The sequence below is a fragment of the Eubalaena glacialis genome, chromosome 10, assembly GCF_028564815.1.
Source record: "Eubalaena glacialis isolate mEubGla1 chromosome 10, mEubGla1.1.hap2.+ XY, whole genome shotgun sequence".
NCBI lineage: Eukaryota > Metazoa > Chordata > Mammalia > Artiodactyla > Balaenidae > Eubalaena > Eubalaena glacialis.
Window position 1 is genome coordinate 65,951,107 of NC_083725.1, and position 22,433 is coordinate 65,973,539.

The 22,433-nt window shown below is 38.9% G+C and overlaps 1 pseudogene; it reads left to right on the forward strand.

The window, feature by feature from the left end:
* The first annotated feature begins 1,782 nt into the window (after nucleotides 1-1,782).
* LOC133099858 (serine/threonine-protein kinase PAK 1-like) overlaps nucleotides 1,783-22,433 on the forward strand; it is a 50,710-nt pseudogene continuing 30,059 nt past the window's right edge.

Consider the following 22,433-nt stretch of genomic DNA (forward strand, 5'->3'; position numbering starts at 1 on the left):
GGCAATCTTTGGTGTTTCTTGGCTTGAAGAAACATCGCTCTGATCTCTACCTTTATCTTAAGATGTTCTCTTGTGTGCATCTGTCTCCAAATTTTTTTTCTCATAAGGACACCAGAATTATTGGATTAGGGGCCCACCCTACTCCAGTATGACCTAATTATAACTTAACTAATTATATCTGCAAAGGCCCTATTTCCAAATAAGATCACATTGTGAGGTACTGGGAGTTAGGGCATAGGAATCTGGGGGAACACAATTCCTCCCCTAACAAGGGTACTTCAGCAATACAACTCCTTAAATATTGACGTTTTTCCTGTCAGGTCATCAGGACCTTAGTGAACATCTACTGTATGCAAGACTCTTGATGGGAGAGGGATGACTACAAGTATTTGGACTTAATGATTCTTTAGGGTCCTAGTCTAGAGAGGCAGCATAGCATAGTGGTTTAGAGCTCAGGCTCTGGGCCACACTGCCTGGGTTTGGGTCTGGCTACTGCCAATTACTAATCATGTGATTGTGGACAAGTCACTTAATCTCTGTGCTTCAGTTTCTTTATCTGCAAAATAAGGATGATAGTATCTAATTGGTAGGGTTGCTGTGAGGCTAAAGCAAGTTAATACATGTGAAGAACTTGAATCACTGTCTACTGAACACCTGATATGATATTAACAATTCATATTATTAAAACACATTCCAAATCTAAAATGCTGTAATTTAGAGAACCTTACAATAGCCCATAATCAAGGACCAAAATGGTGGGGTGCAGCTTATAGAAGCTCATAGAATGTAAGATGTCCGGGGCTGGAAAGGTCTTTATAGACCATCTATTTGAGTCTTCTTGTTTTGCAGATGAGGAAACCAGAGTTCAGAGAAAGGAAGTGACTTGACCTACCACTAATGAGTCAGGATCAACTGACTCATTAGTGGTAGAACCAAGACTATTAACTCTGATGAAAGTTCTTTCTGCCCCTCCCTTACTTTAGATCAGTGAAAAGCCTTTAATCATGGCTTAATTTACTACTCCGTCTACGGACCTAGATCCAACACTGGGCTCTGTAAATACACATGTGAATTTTTATCACAGTCCTTGGCCTCTAAAGGAGTTAAGAGCTCAACAAATAGCTAAATAAGCCTAAAAATATAATAATGTCCTGGATTTATCTACTTTTCCCTGTTTCTCTTGCAGAAAAAAAAAAGGCAGGAGAAGGAACAGCCAGAGATTTCTCTTCCTTCAGATTTTGAGTACACGATTCACATTGGTTTTGATGCTGACACAGGCTAGTTTACAGTAAGTCCTGGGTCACAGAAAGACCTTTGGTCTTTCAGAGTTCTGGCTATACACTGTTAGATTTAATTCTTTCCAGACTGGCTGATGCCTCTGTCTTTGCCCAAGACCCTCATTACTATCTTCTTATATTCTTGAGAGGGACACGTTCCTCCCCTCCAGAACTGTACTAGAGAAGCTTTTGAATCTCCATTCCTTAAATAGACCTCGGTTAAGTGGCCCCTTGGTGTCAGGCTGTGTGCTGGGCACTGATGATCCAGAGACAAATCAGACATGATTCCTGCTCTAAAGGAGGAATAGCCTGGTGAAGGGACAAATACCTCAAGAAATGACAGATACAGTAAGATATGTGTTATAAGAGAGACCAGTGTGGAACTCTGAGGGCAGAGAGAGAAAGGAATGACTAAACTCATCTTTAGCTGCTATCAGTTATCAGAGTTAGTTCTCAATTTCCTTCACGGTCCTGTGTGACTGTGGCTTGCTCACAGCCTTGCATGTCTCTCTTATTGGGGATGCCAGAGCAGTGGGCCCACTTGCTTCAGACATCAAATATCACTAAGTTGGAGCAGAATAAAAATCCACAGGCTGTTCTGGGTATATTGGAATTTTATAACTTGAAGAAGACCTCCAATAACCAGAAGTACATGAGCTTTACAGGTATGGGGATTGTGTCCAGGGCAGTCTAGGAGAAAAAGAGTGTTCCTCTGGGTGGAAGAGCTCCACGTGCCTGTTGGTGTGGGGTGAAGGAAGAAAGTGGTGGAAAGAGTGGAGATGGCACTTTCACTGAGATGGAATTTTGGAATTTGAGAGCCAAGATGATGGGTTTTTGCATCAAATGGAGTCTTTACTCTGAAACGCAGGTATTTTATTTCATTTTATTTTATTTTATTATTTTTTTGGGGGGGCCGTGCTGTGCAGCTTGTGAGATCTTAGTTCCCCAACCAGGGATTGAACCTGGGCCTTTGGCAGTGAAAGCACAGAGTCCTAACCACTGGACCGCCAAGGAATCCCCTGAAACTGCAGGTTTTTTAAAAGTAGTGTATTTTATATATTTAGAACGTAGACTTTGTGCTCGAAGATGTAGATTCTGACACTCAGTAGGTTCTAATAGTCACTTCATTTCTTCGAGGCTCAAAATGGGAATAATAATTCCTATCTCCAGAGTCTGTAGTGCAGATAAATGAGCTCACTGATGTAGAAGTTCTTTTTTTTTTTTTTATAAATTTATTTATTTATTTTTGGCTGTGTTGGGTCTTCGTTGCTGCTCGTGGGCTTTCTCTAGTTATGGTGAGCAGGGGCTACTCTTCTCTGCAGTGTGCGGGCTTCTCATTGCGGTGGCTTCTCGTTGCGGAGCACGGGCTCTAGGCACACGGGCTTCAGTAGTTGTGGCACGTGGGCTCAGTAGTTGTGGCTTGTAGGCTCTAGAGCACAGGCTCAGTAGTTCTGGCACACGGGCTTTGCTGCTCCGTGGCATGTGCGATCTTCCCGGACCAGGACTCGAACCTGTGTCCCCTGCACTGGCAGGTGGATTCTTAACCACTGCACCACCAGGGAAGTCCAAGTTCTTTATAGGTTGTAAAGCAGAACCATGGAAATGTAGCCATCATTATAATCTTTGTTTTCAATATTAATGAATTATGTGATGTCATTTAATGTGTATCTTTTAAGTAGGGAAGCCCAATTTCTTCCTAAAGGAACTGATTTTTATCAAATGAAAAATAGGCCAGTAATAATAAATGTTCTTTAGGTATACTCTTTCTCTCTCTATATGTAAGGGACTATGTTTTTCAGAATGTTTTTAATTGCAAAATTGGGATTAGAATCCAGGTCTCCTAATTCCTGGACCAGTACCTTTTCAGTTTACCATTTGCTTCTAGTAACTCTATTTGGAGCACCTCCTTCCATAGCAGAGATATTTTTCTCTTCTTAGGCAAGTCATAAGAAGGTCTACATTTTTGGAAACTTGCCTTTTATATAGCATCTTAGAATGTTAGGGCAAGAAGTATCCTTAGTATATACCATTTCCAGTTTCCCCTTGTTTTGCAGATATTAGAGCCCAAAATGCCTTTCTAATGTGGCTAAATTAGTGATCTCTTAACCACTGGTCTTAACTCCGAGTCCAGTGCTTTTCCTGGTGTTCATGCTGTCTCTTTCAAAGGGGAGTATTGTTGGGGAAGGTGAGAACCAGGATGAACTAGCTAATTTTGAAGGATGCTTTCCCCAGCAAGTATCTGGCTTGCAGCAAAGGGCACAGATGGTGAGGATGACAGACTGCAGCTTTGCTCATGCTGCATAGTGGTGCCCTGGAGAGGGTCATGCATGGTCCTAGCATATTTCCTTCCTGACGTCTGGCCTGCTGGGTCTGTCTCACTTCTTTCATTGAAGGCCTGGATCATTCCAAGGAGTCATCGGGGTTGAGGGGTGCTGGGTAGGAAAGTTTTCTAGTCAGGAGATTAAGGCTTGTGTTTTATAAAGTTTGTCATGGAGACATCAGATTAGAAGACGGCTTTGAAAGCCTCAGCGGCAGTCTTTGGAAGAGTCTGATTTTATGTGTATGTGTGTAGATATGTACAAATGCCATTTATGTATATGGAAGCATAGCTCTGTGGGTTTGCCTATGTTTGGAATTAAAGTCCATTTAAGTATTTATGAGTAAATATGGGTATAGATATACACATTCAGGTAATTGTATGTTCATCTGTGCATGCATAAATGAATAACATTGAGCGTATATGTATAGATATGTGTCCATACAGCTACTTCTGTGTGTATAAATTTGTGAAAACGTGTATATGTGCATGTGTGCATGTGTGTGCATGCACACATGTGAAGGATTTTTAATTTTCTAGAAGTTGAAGACCAGGGCTAACTTTCCCCTCTTCTCATACTACTAATTATGATAAAACTACTTCAATTTATATATGATTACACATGAATTATCTCATTTGATTCTCATGATTCTCATGACCAATCTCTTGAGAGGTTGGTAGGGGAAGGATTATTATCCCGATTTTGCAGACTCAGACAAATTAATTAGGCTCCGGGAAAGTAAGTGACTTACTCAGAGCGACTCAACTGATGTGTGATGGAAGGGTGTTTTCAACTTGGGCCCTTAAACAGTTTGCTGTCTATAATCCAAGCACAATCCTTCATGCCAATTTTTGTCACGTTTCCTATTTTTTTTAGCACTTTATATTCTGTACCAATTAGTAGCTAATGTGATAAGCAAAACCTAAACCAGATAGACAATCCAAGGTTCTGGGTTTTAGCCCTACTTTGCCACTGATTTATGTAATCTTGTACCAGTTTCTTTTCTTCTGAACCTTAGTTTATTTATTTATAAAATGAAGGGATTAAAAGTACTTTCTGTTCTGTCATTCTGGGCTATGGAATGTGATTTTGATACATAGAAATTGTAAATCACGTTTAAAAAGAGCAGTGCTTACCTGTTTTTTATAGAGTGGTGATATATTTAATACCAGAATATCCAGTGCACAAGATGAAGGCATAGTATTGTACTTTGTTCTGTCTAAGGTGATGTACTTTTGGACAAGAAAAAATGTGAATCAATCCTGAATTGATTTCTCCAAGGTACAGATGGATGTTCAAGGTTTATTTTAAGAATGTATTATCACAGTTTATGTATTCATGATTTGATTTGTCATAGGCCCAAAAAGCTGTACCTGGTAATTTCTTATGTGATGGAATTGGGATCTTGGACATTCTTTGGGCTTGGTTCTTGGTGAGAAATAGGTTGAATTTGGTAGACTTTTGTCCTCCTTAATTCCATTGGTAATGAACTGGTGGAGTCAGTTTCTTCTTAGACCTTTAGGAATTAAAGAATAAAAAGAAACACAATACTTGGTCTTTAAACTTATGTTTTTGCTATGATCTCCATTGGATCTATGTTTCATAGTTCATCAAATCTAAGCTATCATTCATTGTAAGATGCACCATTATTTTATATGCCATTAAAGAAAAATAGTTGCCAGTTGAACCATGGAATGCCTTTGATTGTAGGACACATCTCTGTTTCAGACGTGTTAATGTGAAAAAATATACATCTAAGAATCAATGAACTATGGTAATTATCTGCTTGCAGGAAGTTGGATCTAGTCTTAGAAAATAAGACCCTGCCTTTGATTAGACTTGAGATGATTAAAGCCTCTCTTTTCCTAAGGCTTAGTCTTTCTCTCCCTGTGGGGAATAGACATGGATGTAGAAGGGTCCTCTCTAAAAAACTGGTCATCATTTGTTATGGGTGGCTCAGCACAGTGCCAGCCATGAATTCTTTCCCTTTCACTTACAATTCAGGAAATCTCTTTGGCCATTGAGGCCTGATGATGATATAGTTGATGATATGGATACAGTTCTAGCATAGTGTTTAGAAGTGCACCAGGATTCAACTCTTGATTCCTACCAGTCTATGTGTTAAATAATTACTGGGCAAATTACTTAACTTCCCTGAACCTCAGTTTCCAAATCTATAAAAGTAGACATAATAATAGTACTGAAAGCTGTGGTGAGGATTAGAGGAGGTAATGTGTATAACATGTTTAGCATGCTGTTGGGCCTGTAGTACCAGTAACACTATGATTATTATTCTCTGGGCCTAGCAAGTGCTTGACTGAATAGGCTTCCTTAGCTCTCAAGAAAGGATTAACTCTAATTGTTTACTGACTAAATCCAGTGTCTTTTTTCCTTTGGAGGTAAATTAGCTGAGGATTATAGTCCTTCTAACACTTTGGTAAGCCTTTATTTCCTCTTTTCTGATATGGGCAGGTATGATTTTTAGGGATCAAGTCAGTGTGGTAGATGCAGAGTCTGAGCTGGGGGGTACTCGTCTTGGTCACTCTCCCACCCTGGGCCTCAGAGTAAAGGACCTGGACTTAATAAACAGTAGGCATCCCTTCCAGCTTTAGTTTATTAACGTTGTAGAAATCCTAACCTTGGAACCAGAAGAACTGACTGCTAGACTCAGTTTTTCATTTGTAGATTGGAACATTAGCAAAGCCAATTTGCCTTTCTGAGCTTCAGTGTTTTCATCAATAAAGTGAGCGTAATACACTCTGCCTTTCCTGACATATCTTCAAATTACTGAATTTAGAAGAGAATTCCTTCTTTTGGGTTAGTTGGGTCTACAAAACTAGGATTAGGACTACTTGTTGAAGGGAGCAGATTCTATTAATTTAAAGTCATTCATTCCGAAGTTGTGGTGAATGTCCTGTCACTTGAAGGGATATTATAGGAACCATTGATGAATTGGGTAGAAAGTAAAATTAAAGGACCTCAAGGATCCCTCTGTCTCTCTCAACTTACAAATTCTGTTTCTCAGAGCAGATAAGACGAGATGTGGATGTATTTGAAAGGGTCCTATAAGCTGTGATATAACTGAGAGAATACTGCTATTCTTTTTTATTTTAACTTTTTATTTTATATTGGAGTATAGTTGATTAACAGTGTTGTGTTAGTTTCAGGTGTACAGCAAAGTGATCTAGTTATATACATATATATATATATATGCACACATACATGTATCTATTCTTTTTTGAATTCTTTTCCCATTTAGGTTGTTACATAATATTGAGCAGAGTTCCCTGTGCTATACAATAGGTCCTTGTTGGTTATCTGTTTTAAATATAGCAGTGTGTACATGTCAATCGCAAGCTCCCTAACTATCACTCCCCCCCCACCCGCCCTGTAACCATACGATCATTCTCTAAGTCTGTGAGTCTGTTTCTGTTTTGTAAATAAGTTCATTTGTATCATTTCTTTTCAGATTCCGCATGTAAGTGATATCATACAATATTTCTCTTTCTCTGTCTTACCTACTTCACTCAGCATGACAGTCTGTAGAAAAGATGTTCAATATCGCTGATTATTAGAGAAATGCAAATTAAAACTACAATGAGATATCACCTCACACCAGGCAAAATGGCTATCATCCAAAAATCCACAAACAATAAATGCTAGAGAGGGTGTGGAGAGAAGGGAACCCTCTTGCACTGTTGCTAGGAATGTAAATTGGTACAGCCACTATGGAGAACAGTATGGAGGTTCCTTAAAAAACTAAAAATAGAGCTACCATATGATCCAGCAATCCCACTCCTGGGCATGTATCTGGAGGAAAACATGGTCCGAAAGGATACATACACCCCAGTGTTCATTGCAGCACTGTTTACAATAATAGCCAAGACATGGAAGCAATCTAAATATCCATCGACAGAGGACAAAGAAGATGTGGTAATATACATAATAGAATATTACTCAGCCATTAAAAAGAATACTGCTATTCTTTATACCTGATATTGTCTCTTGTACGAAGGTGGTAATTATATCGATTTACTAAATCATATTGATTTACTAAACATTTGCAAAGTCCCTACACTTTGCTAGGTCCTGTATGGAGAAGTGGCAATGTTGGGATGAATCAGGCATTGTCCCAACTCCTAAGAGTCTCCCAATCTTGTGAGCAACATGAAGGCACAAACAGTTACAGTGCAGCATGCTGAAACTTCATGAGGCCAGGGGCTATGTCTGACTTGTTAATTGCCGGATCCATGCATCTGGCAAGGAACAATTTACTGAATAAAAGGTTGGGTGTATAAAGAAGGCTTCTTGATGGTAGAGTCTGAGCTGAATGAGTTAGTTATTTAGGTCGAGAATTTAGGAGAGATGAGAGTATTGCAGACAGAGAGAATAATTAGCATGTGCTAAGGCAACAAGGTTCATGAGGTAGGCTTACACAGAGAACTGCAAGTGGTTTGTTATGATTGGAATGTGAAGTGTGAAGGGACTAGAGGTGGGTGATGAGGAGGAGGGTAGACAGGTCTGATCATGTAGGAGTTATAACTTTAAGGTAATGAGAAGCTATTGAAAAATTTTAAGTGGGGGTCGTACATTCTAATATAATATTGAGTAACCATCCAAATACTTTGAACCATGCTTCCAGAAGTGGGGAAGTTTACTCTGAGTCATTTATACACTTATCAATTATAAAAAATATTCACATATCTAATGCCTTGTCGCATACCGGGTCCTTTTTTATTCACGATCTCTTTTAATGTTCAGTGGAATTTAGTGAGGTGGTTTATTATCTTTGTTTTATAGATGATAAAACTGAAATCAAGAAGGGTTAATAACAATAAGGTATCTGATCTGCAGTCTGTGTCACTTTCCCCTGATCCACTCTTCCATCAAATGGAAGAGATGTAATTAAAAGATGGGGAAGAATGTGCAAATGTTAAGATCTTTGGGAGTTTCTCCCCATTGTTGAACTGTAAATTATTGAAGAAGGGGTCTGAACAAAGCTGAGCTTTGCTTTGTGGCTCAAATGTCTTTATGTTTTTATAAGAGGAGTAACAGCTATTATTTATTGAGTAGCTAACATGTGCCAGGCACTGTGTTAATAACTATGTATGTTAGAATAATTAATCCTTACAATTACCTTGTGAAGAAAGTATTATCCTCCCCTGTTTGCTGGTGACAAAACAGACTTTCCTGAAGACTAATAATTGCTTCTGTGGCAGAACCAGATTAGATCTAGGGTTTTCTGAGTCCCCATCCAGCATTCTTTTCACTGTGGCAGGGAACTGAGAAAGAAGATGTCAGAGAGGTCTTATAAAGGAGACTGCAGTAAAGCCTTAGCTCTGTTTTTCCTTGGTGAGGAGGAGGAGCCCTGGGGCTCATGCCATATGGCAGAGAGGATAACACCTGGTTGGTAAAATCCTGTACTGATTTAGTATCTACAATTAAAACTACTCAGGCTGTCAAGGACATTATCTCCCCCAGTTCAGAATATTGTCCCTGTGGCTCGGGCCTCTTTATTTCCTTGCTAGTTTTATGTGGGGCATGTGGTTTGTATTGTGGTAGCATGGCATTGTTTTCCATATTGGTTTCACACAAATCATTCCATTTTATTTGTAAAATAAATGGTTGGGATTGTTATCTCCATGACACAAATTAAGAAATTGGGACTCAGATACTTTACATGACTTGCTCTGTAACCTTGAATGAGTCAGTAGTAGAGACCAATACCAAATTCAGTTCTCCTAAGCATTTATTTATTCATGCATACCAAAAATATTTGTGTAGCACCTTCTTTGTGCCCAGGTGTTGGTGATACAAAATTGAATATGCTCTCTCTTAGTCTTTGAGAAAAAATTAACAACAGAATAGAGGGATAAAGGCTGCAAGAGAGGTACATGAATAATGTACAATGAGGGTCATATTTGATGGAGTGACTTATTCTATCTGGTATTACAAGGAAATTTGTATGGAATCGTTGGGTCCTCACTATTTGTTCGTTTAACAAACATGATAGTTAAGGTTCTTTCCACTCTAAACTTCTTTTATTTGTGGCTCATTGGTCTGAGATCCAGGTCTTTCAGTAGCACTTTTGTGCCCAAATTCTCATTTATAAAATGAACAACTGCTATGTGATAGGCCCTTTGGGTGCTGAAGACTCAAGGACTGGTAAGGTCTTTGCTCTTGATCTTATAATTTAGTGAGGATTCAGAACATGTAAATAAGGATTTATAATACAGTGTCAGGTCAACACAGGTAATGATACGAGCCAGAGAGAAGGGCAATGGTTTCTTGTGTGAGGTAGCATGAACAAAAGCCAAGTTAAAGATTCATCATGTCAGGCCAAAGAACTTGGACTTCGTGCTGAAGCTGAGGAAGTATTTTAGATGGGAGATTAATATAGTTGGATGGGCATTTTAGTCTAAACTACCATATTAGAATGAATTTTGATCAGGGTAGGGTAGTAGAGTGAATTCATGTGTCTCTCTCTGGTTATGCTAAATTTCTTAATTTCAGAAAAGATACATAAAAAAATGAACTCAAAACAGTGCTCCAAAACAAAACAGGACATAAATGGACCATTGTCAGGAGGTTCATGGAAGATGGGAAGCAGGTAAAAGTCAGACTGATTGGAGCAGAAGAAACCACAGCTTAATTTTGTGGAGGAGAAAGAACCTAGAAGATAAGAGTAATTCCAGAGAATATGGACTGAGAGAATATATAAAAGAAGCAGGAATGAATCCTGGGTTATATTCATGGATAAATTAATTAAAATTCTGCATTTGAAACAGCCTCCATTTTTTTTTTTTTTTTTTTTTTTTTTTTAGTTTTTGGCCATACTGTGTGGCATGTGGGATCTTAGTTTCCCGACCAGGGATAGAACCTGCACCCCCTTCAGTGGACGCACGGAGTCTTAACCACTGGACCACCAGGGAAGTCCCACAGTCTCCATTTTGCAGTGAGCAAAAGGTAGCAGAATTTTGATTCCAAGCTTATACCAGATAATTTTTTTTCTTTTTTTCATTGAAGTATAATTGACTTACAATAGTGTATTAGTTTCAAGTGTACAACATAGTGATTCACTAGTTTTACATGTTACAAAATGATCACCATGGTAACTACTTACCATGTGTCACCATAAAAAGTTATTACAATATTGTTGACTATATTCCGTATGTAGTATATTATACCCTTGGGACTTATTTATTTTATAGCTGGAAATTTGTACCTCTTAATCTCACTCACACATTTTTTTCATCCCCCCGCTTCCTCTCTGGCAACCAACTGTTTGCTCTCTGTATCTATGTGGCTGTTTCTATTTTGTTATGTATGTTTGTTTTGATTTTTAGATTTCACGAATAAGTGAAATCATATATTTGTCTTTCTCTGTCTGAACTATTTCACTTGATATAATACCTTTTAGGTCCATCAATGTTGTGGCATTTGGCAAGATTTTGTTCTTTTTTTTTATGGCTGAGTAATATTCCTGGGAGTGTGTGTGTGTGTGTGTGTGTGTGTGTTTTCTTTATCCATTGATCTGTTGATGGACACTTAGGTGGTTTGTTATATCTTGGCTAGGGTAAAGAATGTTGCAATGAGCATAGAGATGCATATATCTTTTCCAATTAGTGGTTTTGTTTTCTTTGGGAAAATACCCAGAAGTGGAATTGCTGGATCATATGGGAGTTCTATTTTTGATATTTGGGGGAATATCCATATTGTTTTCCTAGTGGCTGCACTAGGACTGCAATTTACATTCCCACCAACAGTGCACAAGTTTTTTGTTTTCTCCACATCCTTGCCAACGCTTGTTATTTCCTATCTTTTTGATAAAAGCCATTCTGATAGGTGTGAGATGGTATCTCATTGTGGTGTTTTTTTTTTTTTTTTTTTAAACATCTTTATTGAAGTATAATTGCTTTACAATGGTGTGCTAGCTTCTGCTTTACAACAAAGTGAATCAGTTACACATATACATATGTTGCCATATCTCTTCCCTCTTGCATCTCCCTCCCTCCCACCCTCCCTATCCCACCCTTCTAGGTGGTCACAAAGCACAGAGCTGATCTCCCTGTGCTATGCGGCTGCTTCCCACTAGCTATCTATTTTACATTTGATAGTGTATATATGTCCATGCCACTCTCTCACCCTGTCACATCTTACCCCTCCCCCTCCCCATATCCTCAAGTCCATTCTCTAGTAGGTCTGTGTCTTTATTCCCATCTTGCCACTAGGTTCTTCATGACCTCTTTTTTTTTTTTTTTTTTTTTCCCTTAGATTCCATATATATGTGTTAGCATACTGTATTTGTTTTTCTCTTTCTGACTTACTTCACTCTGTATGACAGACTCTAACTCCATCCACCTCATTACAAACACCTCCATTTCATTTCTTTTTATGGCTGAGTAATATTCCATTGTATATATGTGCCACATCTTCTTTATCCATTCATCCGATGATGGACACCTAGGTTGCTTCCATGTCCTGGCTATTGTAAACAGAGCTGCAATGAATATTTTGGTACATGACTCTTTCTGAATTATGGTTTTCTCAGGGTATATGCCCAGTAGTGGGATTGCTGGGTCATATGGTAGTTCTATTTTTAGTTTTTTAAGGAACCTTCATACTGTTCTCCATAGTGGCTGTATCAATTTACATTCCCACCAACAGTGCAAGAGTGTTCCCTTTTCTCCACACCCTCTCCAGCATTTATTGTTTCTAGATTTTTTGATGATGGCCATTCTGACCGGTGTGAGATGATACCTCATTGTAGTTTTGATTTGCATTTCTCTAATGATTAATGATGTTGAGCATTCTTTCATGTGTCTGTTGGCAATCTGTATCTCTTCTTTGGAGAAATGTCTATTTAGGTCTTCTGCCCATTTTTGGATTGGGTTGTTTGTTTTTTTGTTATTGAGCTGCATGAGCTGCTTGTAAATCTTGGAGATTAATCCTTTGTCCGTTGCTTCATTTGCAAATATTTTCTCCCATTCTGAGGGTTGTCTTTTGGTCTTGTTTCTGGTTTCCTTTGCTGTGCAAAAGCTTTTAAGTTTCATTAGGTCCCATTTGTTTATTTGTGTTTTTATTTCCATTTCTCTAGGACCTGGGTCAAAAAGGATCTTGCTGTGACTTATGTCATACAGTGTTCTGCCTATGTTTTCCTCTAAGAGTTTGATAGTGTCTGGCCTTACACTTAGGTCTTTAATCCATTTTGAGTTTATTTTTGTGTATGGTGTTAGGGAGTGTTCTAATTTCATACTTTTACATGTACCTGTCCAATTTTCCCAGCACCACTTATTGAAGAGGCTGTCTTTTCTCCACTGTATATGCTTGCCTCCTTTATCAAAGATAAGGTGACCATATGTGCGTGGGCTTATCTCTGGGCTTTCTATCCTGTTCCATTGATCTATATTTCTGTTTTTGTGCCAGTACCAAACTGTCTTGATTACTGTAGCTTTGTAATATAGTCTGAAGTCAGGGAGCCTGATTCCTCCAGCTCCATTTTTCGTTCTCAAGATTGCTTTGGCTATTCGGGGTCTTTTGTGTTTCCATACAAATTGTGAAATTTTTTGTTCTAGTTCTGTGAAAAATGCCAGTGGTAGTTTGATAGGGATTGCATTGAATCTGTAGATTGCTTTGGGTAGCAGAGTCATTTTCACAATGTTTATTCTTCCAATCCAAGAACATGGTATATCTCTCCATCTATTTGTATCATCTTTAATTTCTTTCATCAGTGTCCTATAATTTTCTGCATACAGGTCTTTTGTCTCCTTAGGTAGGTTTATTCCTAGGTATTTTATTCTTTTTGTTGCAATGGTAAACGGGAGTGTTTTCTTAATTTCACTTTCAGATTTTTCATCATTAGTATACAGGAATGCAAGAGATTTCTGTGCATTAATTTTGTATCCTGCTACTTTACCAAATTCATTGATTAGCTCTAGTAGTTTTCTGGTAGCATCTTTTGGATTCTCTATGTATAGTATCATGTCATCTGCAAACAGTGACAGCTTTACTTCTTCTTTTCCGATTTGGATTCCTTTTATTTCTTTTTCGTCTCTGATTGCTGTGGCTAACACTTCCAAAACTATGTTGAATAATAGTGGTGAGAGTGGGCAACCTTGTCTTGTTCCTGATCTTAGTGGGAATGGTTTCAGTTTTTCACCATTGAGGACAATGTTGGCTGTGGGTTTGTCATATACGGCCTTTATTATGTTGAGGAAAGTTCCCTCTATGCCTACTTTCTGCAGGACTTTTATCATAAATGGGTGTTGAATTTTGTCGAAAGCTTTCTCTGCATCTATTGAGATGATCATATGGTTTTTCTCCTTCAATTTGTTAATATGATGTATCACGTTGATTGATTTGCATATATTGAAGAATCCTTGCATTCCTGGAATAAACCCCACTTGATCATGGTGTATGATCCTTTTAATGTGCTGTTGGATTCTGTTTGCTAGTATTTTGTTGAGGATTTTTGCATCTATGTTCATCAGTGATATTGGCCTGTAGTTTTCTTTCTTTGTGACATCTTTGCCTGGTTTTGGTATCAGGGTGATGGTGGCCTCGTAGAATGAGTTGGGGAGTGTTCCTCCCTCTGCAATATTTTGGAAGAGTTTGAGAAGGATAGGTGTTAGCTCTTCTCTAAATGTTTGATAGAATTCGCCTGTGAAGCCATCTGGTCCTGGGCTTTTGTGTGTTGGAAGATTTTTAATCACAGTTTCAATTTCAGTGCTTGTGATTGGTCTGTTCATATTTTCTATTTCTTCCTGGTTCAGTCTCGGCAGGTTGTGCATTTCTAAGAATCTGTCCATTTCTTCCAGGTTGTCCATTTTATTAGCATAGAGTTGCTTGTAGTAATCTCTTATGATCGTTTGTATTTCTGCAGTGTCAGTGGTTACTTCTCCTTTTTCATTTCTAATTCTATTAATTTGAGACTTCTCCTTTTTTCTCTTGATGAGTCTGGCTAATGGTTTATCAATTTTGTTTATCTTCTCAAAGAACCAGCTTTTAGTTTCATTGATTTTTGCTATTGTTTCCTTCATTTCTTTTTCATTTATTTCTGATCTGATCTTTATGATTTCTTTCCTTCTGCTATCTTTGGGGTGTTTTTGTTCTTCTTTCTCTAATTGCTTTAGGTGCAAGGTTAGGTTGTTTATTCGAGATGTTTCCTGTTTCTTGATGTAGGCTTGTATTGCTATAAACTTCCCTCTTAGAACTGCTTTTGCTGCATCCCATAGGTTTTGGATCGTCGTGTCTCCATTGTCATTTGTTTCTAGGTATTTTTTGATTTCCCCTTTGATTTCTTCAGTGATCACTTCGTTATTAAGTAGTGTATTGTGTAGCCTCCAGGTGTTTGTATTTTTTACAGATCTTTTCCTGTAATTGATATCTAGTCTCATAGCGTTGTGGTCGGAAAAGATACTTGATACGATTTCAATTTTTTTAAATTTACCAAGGCTTGATTTGTGACCCAAGATATGATCTATCCTGGAGAATGTTCCATGAGCACTTGAGAAAAATGTGTATTCTGTTGTTTTTGGGTGGAATGTCCTATAAATATCAATTAAGTCCATCTTGTTTAATGTATCATTTAAAGCTTGTGTTTCCTTATTTATTTTCATTTTGGATGATCTGTCCATTGGTGAAAGTGGGGTGTTAAAGTCCCCTACTATGATTGTGTTACTGTCGATTTCCCCTTTTATGGCTGTTAGTATTTGCCTTATGTATTGAGGTGCTCCTATGTTGGGTGCATAAATATTTACAATTGTTATACCTTCCTCTTGGATCGATCCCTTGATCATTATATAGTGTCCGTCTTTGTCTCTTGTAATTGTCTTTATTTTAAAGTCTATTTTGTCTGATATGAGAATTGCTACTCCAGCTTTCTTTTGATTTCCATTTGCATGGAATATCTTTTTCCATCCCCTCACTTTCAGTCTGTATGTGTCTCTAGGTCTGAAGTGGGTCTCTTGTAGACAGCATATATATGGGTCTTGTTTTTGTATCCATTCAGCCAGTCTGTGTCTTTTGGTGGGAGCATTTAATCCATTTACATTTAAGGTAATTATCGATATGTATGTTCCTATTCCCATTTTCTTAAATGTTTTGGGTTTGTTATTGTAGGTGTTCTCCTTCTCTTGTGTTTCTTGCCTAGAGAAGTTCCTTTAGCATTTGTTGTAAAGCTGGTTTGGTGGTGCTGAACTCTCTCAGCTTTTGCTTGTCTGTAAAGGTTTTAATTTCTCCATCAAATCTGAATGAGATCCTTGCTGGGTAGAGTAATCTTGGTTGTAGGTTTTTCTCCTTCATCACTTTAAGTATATCCTGCCACTCCCTTCTGGCTTGCAGCGTTTCTGCTGAAAGATCAGCTGTTAACCTTATGGGGATGCCCTTGTGTGTTATCTGTTGTTTTTCCCTTGCTGCTTTTAATATGTTTTCTTTATATTTAATTTTTGATAGTTTGATTAATATGTGTCTTGGTGTGTTTCTCCTTGGATTTATCCTGTATGGGACTCTCTGTGCTTCCAGGACTTGATTAACTATTTCCTTTCCCATATTAGGGAAGTTTTCAACTATAATCTCTTCAAATATTTTCTCAGTCCCTTTCTTTTTCTCTTCTTCTTCTGGGACCCCTATAATTCGAATGTTGGTGCGTTTAATGTTGTCCCAGAGGTCTCTGAGACTGTCCTCAGTTCTTTTCATTCTTTTTTCTTTATTCTGGTCTGCAGTAGTTATTTCCACCATTTTATCTTCCAGGTCACTTATCCGTTCTTCTGCCTCAGTTATTCTGCTATTGATCCTATCTAGAGTATTTTTAATTTCATTTATTGTGCTTGTCATCGTTTCTTGGTTCCTCTTTAGTTCTTCTACGTCCTTGTTAAATGTTTCTTGCATTTTGTCTATTCTATTTCCAAGACTTTGGATCATCCTTACTATCATTATTCTGAATTCTTTTTCAGGTAGACTACCTATTTCCTCTTCATTTGTTAGGTCTGGTGTGTTTTGACCCTGCTCCTTCATCTGCTGTGTGTTTTTCTGTCTTCTCATTTTGCTTATCTTACTGTGTTTTGGGGTCTCCTTTTCACAGGCTGCAGGTTCGTAGTTCCCGTTGTTTTTGGTATCTGTCCCCAGTGGCTAAGGTTGGTTCAGTGGGTTGTGTAGGTTTCCTGGTGGAGGGAACTAGTGCCTGTGTTCTGGTGGATGAGGCTGGATGTTGTCTTTCTGGTGGGTTCGTCCACGTCTGGTGGTGTGTTTTGGGGTGTCTGTGGCCTTATTATGATTTTAGGCAGCCTCTCTGTTAATGGATGGGGCTGTGTTCCTCTCTTGCTAGTTGTTTGGCATAGTGTGTCCAGCACTGTAGCTTGCTGGTCGTTGAGTGAAGCTGGGTCTTGATGTTGAGATGGAGATCTGTGAGAGATTTTCGCCGTTTGGTATTACGTGGAGCTGGGAGGTCTCTTGTGGACCAGTGTCCTGAAGTTGGCTCTCCCACCTCAGAGGCACAGCCCTGATGCCTGGCTGGAGCACCAAGAGCCTTTCATCCACACGGCTCAGAATAAAAGGGAGAAAAAATGGAAAGAAAGAAAAAAAGAGGATAAAATAAAATAAAATAAAGCAATTATAATAAAAAATAAGAAAAAAAATTATTAAGAGTAAATTTATTAAGAAAAAAAATTTTTTTTAATTTTTAAAAATAGATTTATTAATTTTTTATACTAAAAATAAGAAAAAAATTATTTAGAAAAAATTTATTAAGAAAAAAAATTTTTTAATTTTTTAAAATAAAAAATATGAAAAAACTTATTAAAAATTTTTTTAAAAATAGAAAATAAGGAAAAAATTATTAAGAAAACATTTATTAGGGAAAAAAAAATTTTTAAGCCAAAAAAAAAAAAAAAAAAAAAAAACGGACGGACCTAACCCTAGGACTAACGGTGAGAGCAAAGCTATACAGACAAAATCTCACCCAGAAGCATACACATCTACACTCACAAAAAAAAGGAAAAGGGGAAAAGTTAATATATCCTGCTCCCAAAGTCCATCTCCTAAATTTGGGATGATTCGTTGTCTATTCAGGTATTCAACAGATGCAGGCACATCAAGTTGTTTGTGGAGCTTTAATCCGCTGCTTCTGAGGCTGCTGGGAGAGATTTCCCTTTGTCTTCTTTGTTCGTACAGCTCCCGGGGTTCAGCTTTGGATTTGGACCCGCCTCTGCATGTAGGTCCCCTGAGGGCGTCTGTTCCCCGCCCAGACAGAACGGGGTTAAAGGAGCAGCTGATTCGGGGGCTCTGGCTCAGTCAGGCCGGGGGGAGGGAGCGGTACGGAGGAGGCGGGGCGAGCCTGCGGCGGCAGAAGCCGGCGTGACGTTGCAGCAGCCTGAGGCGCGCCGTGCGCTCTCCCGGGGAAGTTGTCCCCGGATTACGGGAGCCTGGCCGTGGCGGGCTGCACAGGCTCCCGGGAGGGGCGGTGTGGAGAATGACCTGTGCTCGCCCACAGGCTATTTGGTGGCGGCAGCAGCAGCCCTAGCGTCTCATGCCCGTCTCTGGGGTCCGCGCTGATAGCCGCGGCTCGCGCCCGTCTCTGGAGTTCGTTTAAGTGGCGCTCTGAATCCCCTCTCCTTGCGCGCCGCGAAACAAAGAGGCAAGAAAAATTCTCTTGCCTCTTTGGCAGCTGCAGTCTTTTTCCCGGACTCCCTCCCGGCTAGCACCGAAGCCCGAGCCCCAGCTCCCAGGCCCCGCCCGCCCCGGCGGCTGAGCAGACAAGCCTCTCGGGCTGGTGAGTGCTGGTCGGCACCGCTCCTCTGTGCGGGAATCTCCGCTTTGCCCTCCGCACCACTGTGGCTGCGCTCTCCTCCGTGGCTCCGAAGCTTCCCCCCTCTGCTACCCGCAGTCTCTGCCCACGAAGGGGCTTCCTAGTGTGTGGAAACCTTTCCTCCTTCACAGCTCCCTCCCACTGGTGCAGGTCCCGTCCCTATTCTTTTGTCTCTGTTATTTCTTTTTTCTTTTGCCCTACCCAAGTACGTGGGGATTTTCTTGCCTTTTGGGAGGTCTGACGTCTTCTGCCAGCGTTCAGTGGGTGTTCTGTAGGAGCAGTTCCACGTGTAGATGTATTTCTCATGTATCTGTGGGGAGGAAGGTGATCTCCGCGTCTTACTCTTCCGCCATCTTGCCCCTCCCTCCTCTCATTGTGGTTTTGATTTGCATTTCCCTGATGATAAGTGACACTGAGCATCTTTTCATGTGTCTGTTGGCCATCTGTATGTCTTCCTTGGAAAAATGTCTATTAAGGACCTCTGAATTTTTGTTTTTGTATGTTGAGTTGTATGAGTTCTTTATATATTTTAGTTATTAATCCCTTATCAGATATGTCATGGCAAAGAGATCTTCCCACTGAGTAAGCTGCCCTTTCCTTTTGTTGATAATTTCTTCTGTTGTGCAAAAGATTTTTAATTCGATATAATCAATTTTGTTTATTTTTTGCTTTTGTTTCCTTGCCTGAGGAGACATATACAAAAAAAAAAAAAAAAGAATATTGCTAAGACCAATGTCACAGAGTGTACTGCCTAAGTTTTCTTCTAGAAGTATTTTGGTCTCATATCTTATGTTTAAGTATTTAATCCATTTTGAGTTTATTTCTATGTATGGTGTGAGAAAGTAATACAGTTTGATTCTTTTGCAGGTAGGTGTCCAGTTTTCTCAACACCATTTATTGAAGAGGCTGTCTTTTCCTTATTGTATACTTTTGCCTTTTTTGTCATAGATTAATTGACCATATGAGTGTGGGTTTATTTCTAGGCTCTCTGTTCTGTTGCATTGATCTATGTGTCTGTTTTTGTCCCAGTACCATATTGTTTTGATTACTGTAGCTTTGTAGTATAGTTTGAAGTCAGGGATCATGATACCTCCAGCTTAGTACTTCTTTCTCAAGATTGTTTTGGATATTCAAGGTCTTTTGTGTTTCTGTACAAATTTTAGAATTATTTGTTCTAGGTCTGTGAATAATGCCATTGGTATTTTGACAATGATTGCTTTGAATCTGTAGATTTCCTTGGGTGGTAAGTTTATTTCAGCAATATTGATTTTTCTATTCACGAGTATGGTGTATCTTTCCCTTTGTTGGCGTCATCTTCAATATCTTTCATCAGTGTCTTACAGTTTTCCAAGTACAGGTGTTTAACCTCCTTGGTTAGATTTATTCCTCATTATTTTATTCTTTTTGATGCAATTGCAATTGGACCGTTTTCTTAATATCTCTGTCTGATTGTTCATTGTTATTGTATAGAAATGCAAGATTTCTGTATATTAATTTTGTATTCCGCAACTTTTCTGAATTCATGTTAGTTCTAATAGATTTTTGTGGCATTTTTAGTTATATACAAGGGAACTCCCATAATACTATCAACTGAATTTCAGTAGAAATTTTGTAGACCAGAAGGGAGTGCCATCATATATTCAAAGTGAATTCTAACAAACACGTAAAGAAGAGTTAACACAAATTCTTCTCAAACTATTAAAAAATAATTACAGAGGAAGGCCTGCTTCTGAACTCTTTCTATGACACCAGTATCACCCTGATATTAAACCAAATAAAGACCCCCCCGAAAAAGAAAATTACAAGCCACTATCACTGATTAACATAGATGCAAAAATCCCCAACAAAATATCAGCAAACTAATTTCAACAATACATTAAAAGAATCATACGTGATAATGAAGTGGGATTTATCCCAGGGATGCAAGCATGGTTCAGTATCCACCAATCACTCAGAGTGATATACCATATTAACAAACTGAAGAATAAAAATCATATGATTATCTCAATAGATGCAGAAAAACTTTTTGACAAAATTCAACATCCATTTATAATAAAAATTCTCAACAAAGTGGCTACTGAGAGAACATACCTCAACATAATAAAGGCCATATATGACAAGCCCACAGCTAACATCATACTCGATGGTGAAATGCTAAAAGTACTTCCTGTAAGATCAGGAACAAGACAAGTTTGTGCACTCTCACCACTTCAATTCAACATAGTATTGGAAGTCCTAGCCAATGGAATCCGACAAAATAAATAAAAGGGATCCAAATTGGGAAGGAACAAGTAAAACTGTTGCTGTTTGCAGATGACAGGCTACTATGTACAAAAAATTCTAAAATAATTAAGTAATTAATTAATTAATTCGGCTGTGTTGGGTCTTATTTGCGGCACGGGGGATCTTCGTTACGACATGTGGGATCTTCATTGTGACATGTGGGATCTTTCATTGAGCCGTGGGCTTCTCTAGTTGTGGCACGCTGGCTTCTCTCTAGGTGTGGTGTGTGGGTTCCAGAGCATGCGGGCTCAGTAGTTGCAGCACGCAGGCTCTCTAGTTGTGGCACGCAGGCTCCAAAGCACGTGGGCTCAGTAGTTGTGGTGTGTGGGCTCTCTAGTTGTGATGTGTGGGCTCCAGAGCATGCAGGCTCAGTAGTTGCAGTGCATGGGCTCTCTAGTTGTGGTGAGCAGGCTCTAGAGCACATGGGCTCAATAGCTGCGGCATGCGGGCTTAGTTGCCCTGTGGCATGTGGGATCTTAGTTCCCTGACCAGGGATCAAACACGTGTCCCCTGCATTGGAAGGCAGATTTTTAACCACTGGACCACCAGGGAAGTCCCAGTTTTCTTTATTTTTGTGTTTAGAATTTAGGCTGGTAAGATCCAGCAAAGAATCTTCTGATCTGCTGCTTTGAGAATAAAAGTTTGAGTAATATTTCAGGAGCACAGTAAGGTAAGAGGGTTAGGGATCTCAGCATTAGTATGCATATATTTACTTTATTACCCTGTTTTTCCTATGATACTCTTATATTTAACTGTACTTTACATTCCCTAATCCAGAAATCCTGTGTTTTTCCTTTTCCAGAGAATAAACCTCCAATTTTCTGCTGAGGAAGGTGTAAGCAATCACTCAGTGTTATAGAGTAGGGAAAGAGTTTGGGGATCTAACTGCATTTAAGTAACTTTCATTGAATCTGCCTTTAGTACCCCCCACCCCTGCTCCACTCCTCCAGTTTCAGAAGCATATGGTGCTACCAATTCCTGAACGTTTTGAGGATTCTGAAGCATAGATGTATAAATTGGTCTTCAGTTTTGCCCACTGTCAGCATTGGATTCCTCCTTGAGTTATTTACTGCTCACCAATATGTCATCGCCTCCTTTGCTGATCTTGTCTCCTTTCCTGTTCTCCCCAAACTTCTAGGTTTAATGGCTTTAAAAGACCATGCCTATGTTCAATCTGCCATCTTTACCAGGCATCCCTGAAGAATCCTCACCTTTAACTCCTTATATTCCTATATTATTTAAAATATAATGAGAACATAACTGGTTTTAAATAAAATTGAAAATTTTTACTTTTTTAAATTAATTTTTATTAGGGTATATTTACTTTACAATGTTGTGTTAATTTCTACTGTACAGAAAAATGAATCAGCTATACATAAACATATATTCCCTCTTTTTTGGATTTCCTTCCCATTTAGGTCACCACAGCGCATTAAGTAGAGTTCCCTATGCTATACAGTATGTTCTCATTAGTTATCTACTTTATACATAGTATCAATAATATATATATGTCAATCCCAATCTCCCAATACCTCCCAGCCCCCCTTCCCCTTGGTATCCATACATTTGTTCTCTACATCTATGTCTCTATTTCTGCTTTGAAAGTAAGATCCTCTATACCATTTTTCTGGATTCCACATATATGAGTTAATACATGATATTTGTTTTTCTCTTTCTGACTTACTTCACTCTGTATGACACACTCTAGGTCCATCCACATCTGTACAAATGACCCAATTTCATTCTTTTTTA